This window comes from Trachypithecus francoisi, unplaced genomic scaffold, assembly GCF_009764315.1.
Source record: "Trachypithecus francoisi isolate TF-2019V2 unplaced genomic scaffold, Tfra_2.0 Lachesis_group4, whole genome shotgun sequence".
Lineage (NCBI taxonomy): Eukaryota > Metazoa > Chordata > Mammalia > Primates > Cercopithecidae > Trachypithecus > Trachypithecus francoisi.
Window position 1 is genome coordinate 141,180,918 of NW_022681469.1, and position 6,199 is coordinate 141,187,116.

A 6,199-nucleotide genomic window follows, 5' to 3' on the forward strand; every position below is an offset into this window, starting at 1 on the left:
TAGAATGACTAAATCTACCCAATTAAGATATGCAATGCCTCACATAGTTATCATTTTTCTGAGAATGCTTTATAACCACCCAGCATTTTTCAAGGATATAATTTATTATATACTCTAGTAACCATGTTGTATGATAGATGTCTCTATTAATTCTTACAATTGCCTGTGAATCTACAATTATCCCAATTTAATAATTCATTGTTATACTTATTCACAATTATTTCTTTTCTTCACAATTCTAGAATCCAGAAATCTTTTAAAATGAACAAAAAAATTATAATTTATTCAGTCTTAAGGTTTGACTTGATTTGAATGCATTTAGCTGTGAACACTGAACTGAAGAGAGGATATTTATAGTCTTTATCCCACATAATAGGCATACATTTTATACATATCTTATAAGGTTCTGAACATTTTTAAATTCTGAAATATAGCTTTGTCTCAAAATTTTCAGTGAAGGACTGTGCTGCCTTTGTTGATTACTGAGCTGTAATCAACCCAAATCAACAGCTATTGAGTATGGGAGGTTTGGCTGTTGACCAGAGTTAGAACCCCATAAAGTGCATTCAAACCTTTTTATGATCAAGATATAGAAAGACTAAAAGTATCAAAATGGCATGTTTTCTTAAGAAAAAAAAAGGCAGTACAAATCTTTATTCATTCTTCTCTATTCACTCAGGCACTCATTTATTCGTTCAACATTCACTGAATGTTGATTGTGTTTGGTTATGAGCGGTATCCTTTGATGAACATTAAATTATTTCATATTCTTAGCAGAACTACTCAAAATGAGCATCATGCCTCCATTTTATGGAAGAAGAGACTGAAACCTAGACAATTTAAATATCACCCTAGGTCAGATAGCAGGTACTTAAAGCCAGGACTCTATCTCATGTCTGTCTGACTCTAAAGCCTTCTTTTTTTATCTTCACCAAAGGCAAAATTTAAACATGTAAGACTAATCTAGTATCTCCCACTCTTACCTGTTTCAAAAGGTCTGGAAGGATAAGCAAAGGCACTAAGTAGCAATTTTACAAGAATTGGATTAATCTTGAAAAATAATGTAACTCAATACAGGTTAGAAATTTGAATACACATTTTTCAAAAAGTAGAAAAGTTCAAATGAATACTTTAAATGAAAGTGAGTATTTTTAGGAAAAAGAAAGACAAGTGAAGTTGAGACTAAAAGAAATTTGTAGCAAATAACAAGAGTCTACAGTAAAATTCCTATCTGATTTGAGTAATTTTTCAGTAACAGAGTGATTATTACTTAAAAGGCAAGGTTTGCTTGGTTCTGTAGAGAAGCTATTATCTACCTCTTCTTTGAATTGGCAGGATATCAGTATAGCTTGACATGTGAAAGCTAGCATCCTATCAGTTCACATAATGCAGTGTGATTCAATGCACTGCAATGAAAATAAAGTTAAGGTCCAGGTATTTGTATCTATTCCTCCTCTTTTCTCTTTTCAGGATCCTTCTCTTTGGTGTTTGTTGGGCTGCCCAGCACTTATTTAACTGTGCAGGTAACCTGACTCAAGAAACTGAGGAAAGCTAAACCCCTGCACAGTGACAAAAATAAGGCGCACACTGAGAAAAAGAACCAGGATTGTGAAAGAGGCCACAGGATGATCCAGTAAAATAAGAGCGGAGCATGAGAAAGAAGGCTCCCTGAGGGCTGGAGTGAGGGTGAAACAGATGTGGGCAGGGCTCCTGGTAGCCGCCTTCAAGGCTGCAACACAAGTGAGGCAGCGGTACACTATAGTAGGGTTTCTGAATGTTTCTTTTAGATACATTATATAACCCACTCTTCAGTGACCCAGAACTTCTCTCAGGACCTGTAATGCTATTTCTTGTATCTGACAATAAATAAGTCTTTACCTGTTTAGGGACTTTTTTTGGATGAATTTTCTCGATCATATGTGTTGTTTTTTGAAGCTGTGACGTGCTGCTATTGGCCATAAAACAAAAGAACACATTTTTGGTTTTATTTGGGTCTCTAAAGATCTGCCATTAAGAGAATCATCTCCTACAAAAGTTTCAAACAATGATTATTCTGTTTAACATGAATTTACAAGGCATTACCTTTAGAATAGACAGTTTATTCTAGCCCCTCCCTCAGTCTATTTCCCAAAGTATTGCTTGGTTGAATGAACCCTAAATGTGTAATAAAAACTATACTTTGAGAAGTTCTAGTAGTCGGGTTATAAGAAATGTTTAGGAAAGGAAGTCAGTAACCATGTGCACGAGAACAATAATTAGCTGGATGGCATGAAGCTTCCGGGTTCTCGCACAAAAGCTTCCAGGCTCATCTTTTCCTTCTTACTTCATCTCTTAAGGTGTCACCAACATACATGGAGTCTCCTTTAAAAAGATTTGGCATCCTAAAGTGAGTTTTTAGTTTTAAAGTCAAGTAAAAACACAGTAACCCAGAATGAGAAAGACTCTGTAATAAGTCATTCACACATTTACATACAGACTAAGCACAAAAGGATGACATCTGTAATCTTATGAAGAGTGTGAATCTGCCGGGAATGGTGGCTCATGACTGTAATCCCAACACTTTGAGAGGGTGAGGTGGGTGGATTGCTTGAGATCAGGAGTTCAAAACCAGCCTGGCCAACATGGCAAAACCTTGTCTCCACAAAAAAAAAAAAAAAAATTAACTGGGTGTGGTGGCCCCTGTAGTCCCAGCTACTCGAGATGCCAAGGCAGGAGCATCTCTTGAACCCAGGAGATGGAGGTTGCAGTGAGCTGAGATCACACCACTGCACTCCAACGTGGGCAACAGAGTGAGACTCCATTTCAAAAAAAAAAGAGTGTGAATCTTTTCTCCCCTAACTTTATAGCATAAGAGAAAGGCCATCAGCCTTTCTCATTCTGAGTGAGGCTGACTTTGCCTTCACAATGTAAATCATGGATATAACATGGGAGATGAGGTCTTCCCACACAACCATATGTAGTTTTCAATCTCACAACAATAATCAGGCAACATCCTAGAGAATAATTATAAGTGGATTTGTTGGAAGTAGGAGGGAGAATGAAGCTTCACCATGCATTAAACCAGCTGTTTGTCTTATGTAATGTAAGATGCATCCTAGTTATTCTGAAATAGTATTTAAAGCAAAAGTTTTGATCAAGATAGAAAAAAATAGATAAAGCTTCGTCTCATGGAATGATCTATGGGTTACTCATCCAAGCTCTCACTTTCTCCCCTTCTCTATCCATGTTAACTACACATGTGGGCTTGATAGTACACAAAATAGCCTCAATTCACAAGATAACTTTCTTTCTTTCAGCAAACACTCAGCCTTCTCACACTCTTCTCATATCTAGAAGATTGACCTAAAAGCTCAATTAATCAACTTATACCTAAAAGCAGGTATCAGTGCAAAAACCTTAGAAATGTCTAGGAGGAAATAATCAATTAGATGACAATGCAAGGAAAGCCTATATATCCTACTGTAAACTAAAAAGTATCCGAGACAAGTCTCAATCAGTTTGAAAGCTTATTTCGCCAAAGCTAAGGAAATGCCTGTGACACAGCCTCAGGAGGTCCTGACAACATGTGCCTAAGGTGACTGGGTTACAACTAGGTTTTATACATTTCAGGGAGACAGAAGACATTAATCAATACATGGAAGATGTACATTTGTTTGGTCCAGAATCATGGGAAAACTGGAAACGAGGGCTTCCACGTCATAGATGGATTCAAAGATTTTCTTATTGACAATTGATTGAAAGAGTTATTATCTAAAGATGTGGAATCAGGCCAGGCGTGGTGGCTCATGCCTGTAATTCCAACACTTTGGGAGGCCGAGGTAGGAGGATCACTTGAGGTCAGGAGTTCAAGACCTGCCTGGCTAATATAATGCAATCCCATCTCTACTAAAAATATAAAAATTAGCTGGGTGTGGTGGTGCACACCTGTAGTCCTACCTACTTGGGAGGCTGAGGCAGGAGAATTGCTTAAACTCAGGATGCAGGGGTGGTAGTGAACCAAGATTGCACCACTGCACTCCAGCCTGGGTGATGAGTGAGACTCTGTCAAAAATAAAATAAAATTAAATTAAATTAAAATAAAATAAGACCTGGAATTAATACAATAAGGGGTTGTGGAGGTCAAGGTTTTATCATGCAGATGAAGCCTTCAGATAGCAAGCTTCAGAGAGAATAGCTTGTAAATGTTTCTTATCAGACTTAAAGAGTCTGTTCTGTCAGTCTCCAGCTTTGTGTTGATTTTAATGCTGGTCAGCTGTGGCTGAGTAACAAAAGGAAGGATGGTATAATGAGACATGCCCAACTTCCCCTTTCCGTCATGGCCTGAACAAGTTTTTCTGGTTAACTTTAGAATGCCCTTGGCCAAGAGGAGGGGTCTGATCCATTCAGATGGTTGGAGGCTTAAAATTTTATTTTTGGTTTATACTACCAAGAGTTGCCTTATTCTTTCAGACAAGAAAACAAAGACCCAAGAATAAAATGAAACATGATAGTGGTCAAATAAATATCTGTATTAAAAAAAAGTAACTTATGACATCAAAAAAAGATATTATAGAAGTATTATAGATATAAATGTGAAAGATGAAATCATAAACTTGCAGATAATACATAGGCAACTAGCTTCATGACCTTGGTGAGGTGAAAACATGCTAAGCAGGGGGAAAAGATCAATACATAGGAAAAGAGAAATAATTTTGACCATATTAAATTAAGAGCTTCTGTTCATCAAAAGACAGCAAAAAGAGTATGGAAAAGGAAACCACAACTGGGATAATTTCTTCTTGTTAAGCCATATGACCAGCAATGATAACAATTTTCTAAAACATAAAGCTAACTCCTATGAATCAATAATAAAAGAGAGCAAAAGAAAAATGAGCAGGAGACCTGAACTAACATGTCAAATGAAGAAGATGATCAGCTCAAAAATGAACTTCCTAGCACAAACCCAAATTCATTCATCATTAGGAAATGCAAATTAAAATTGTATGGGATACAGATATAGCCGGAACAATGGTTAAATCTAAAGATAGAAAATGTAAGTGTTGACAAGGACTTGGAACAATAGGAGTTTTATTACAATCTTTAAGGAAGTATGACATGGTGTAGCCACTTTGAAAAGTCTTTGGAATTATCTGCTGTGATGAAAGATGTGCTTCATTGTCTGGGCCATGGACCTCAACACAATGTTGGACAGAAGAGATAATTTTAGGTATCATTTTTGGTTTCCTAATTTTAGGAAAATTTTTATACCTTTAACAATGATGGCCGGGCGCGGTGGCTCAAGCCTTTAATCCCAGCACTTTGGGAGGCCGAGACGGGCAGATCACGAGGTCAGGAGATCGAGACCATCCTGGCTAACACAGTGAAACCCCGTCTCTACTAAAACATACAAAAAACTAGCCAGGCGTGGTGGCAGTCGCCTGTAGTCCCAGCTACTCGGGAGGCTGAGGCAGGAGAATGGCGTAAACCCAGGAGGCAGAGCTTTCAGTGAGCTGAGATCCGGCCACTGCACTCCAGCCTGGGCGACAGAGCGAGACTCCGTCTCAAAAAAAAAAAAAAAAAAAAAAATGATGTGTGCTGTAGAATTTTTGTGAATAAATTTTTTATGTTAAAAATATCTCTTTTTTAGTTTTTAATTTGTCACAAGTTTTTATCCTTACCACATGTATTAGTCTGTTCTTATGCTGCTAATAAAAACATACCTGAGACTGTGCAATTTATAAAGAAAAGAGGTTTAACTGACTCACAGTTCCACATGGCTGGGGAGGCCTCACAATCATGGCAGAAGGCAAATGAGGAGCAAAGTCATATCTTACATGGTGACAGGTAAGAGAGCATGTGCAGGCAACTTCCCTTTATAAAACCATCAGATATCGTGAGACTTATTCACTATAATGAGAATAGCATGGGAAAGACCTGCCCCCATGATTCAATTACCTTCCACCAGGTCCCTCCCATGACATGTGGGAATTATGGGAGCTACAATTCAAGGTGAGATTCCGGTGGGGACACAGCCAAACCATAGCAATACACAATGAATATTGATTTTTATCAAATGCCTTTTTTTCCTTTTTTAAGATTATATTTTTTTCTGCTTTTTCTCTTAATGTTTGAATCAGATTGATTGATTTTTGAATGTCAATTCCAAACTTCAATTCCTAGAATGACTTCAATTCGGTTATATTTTATTCTTTGTGTATAT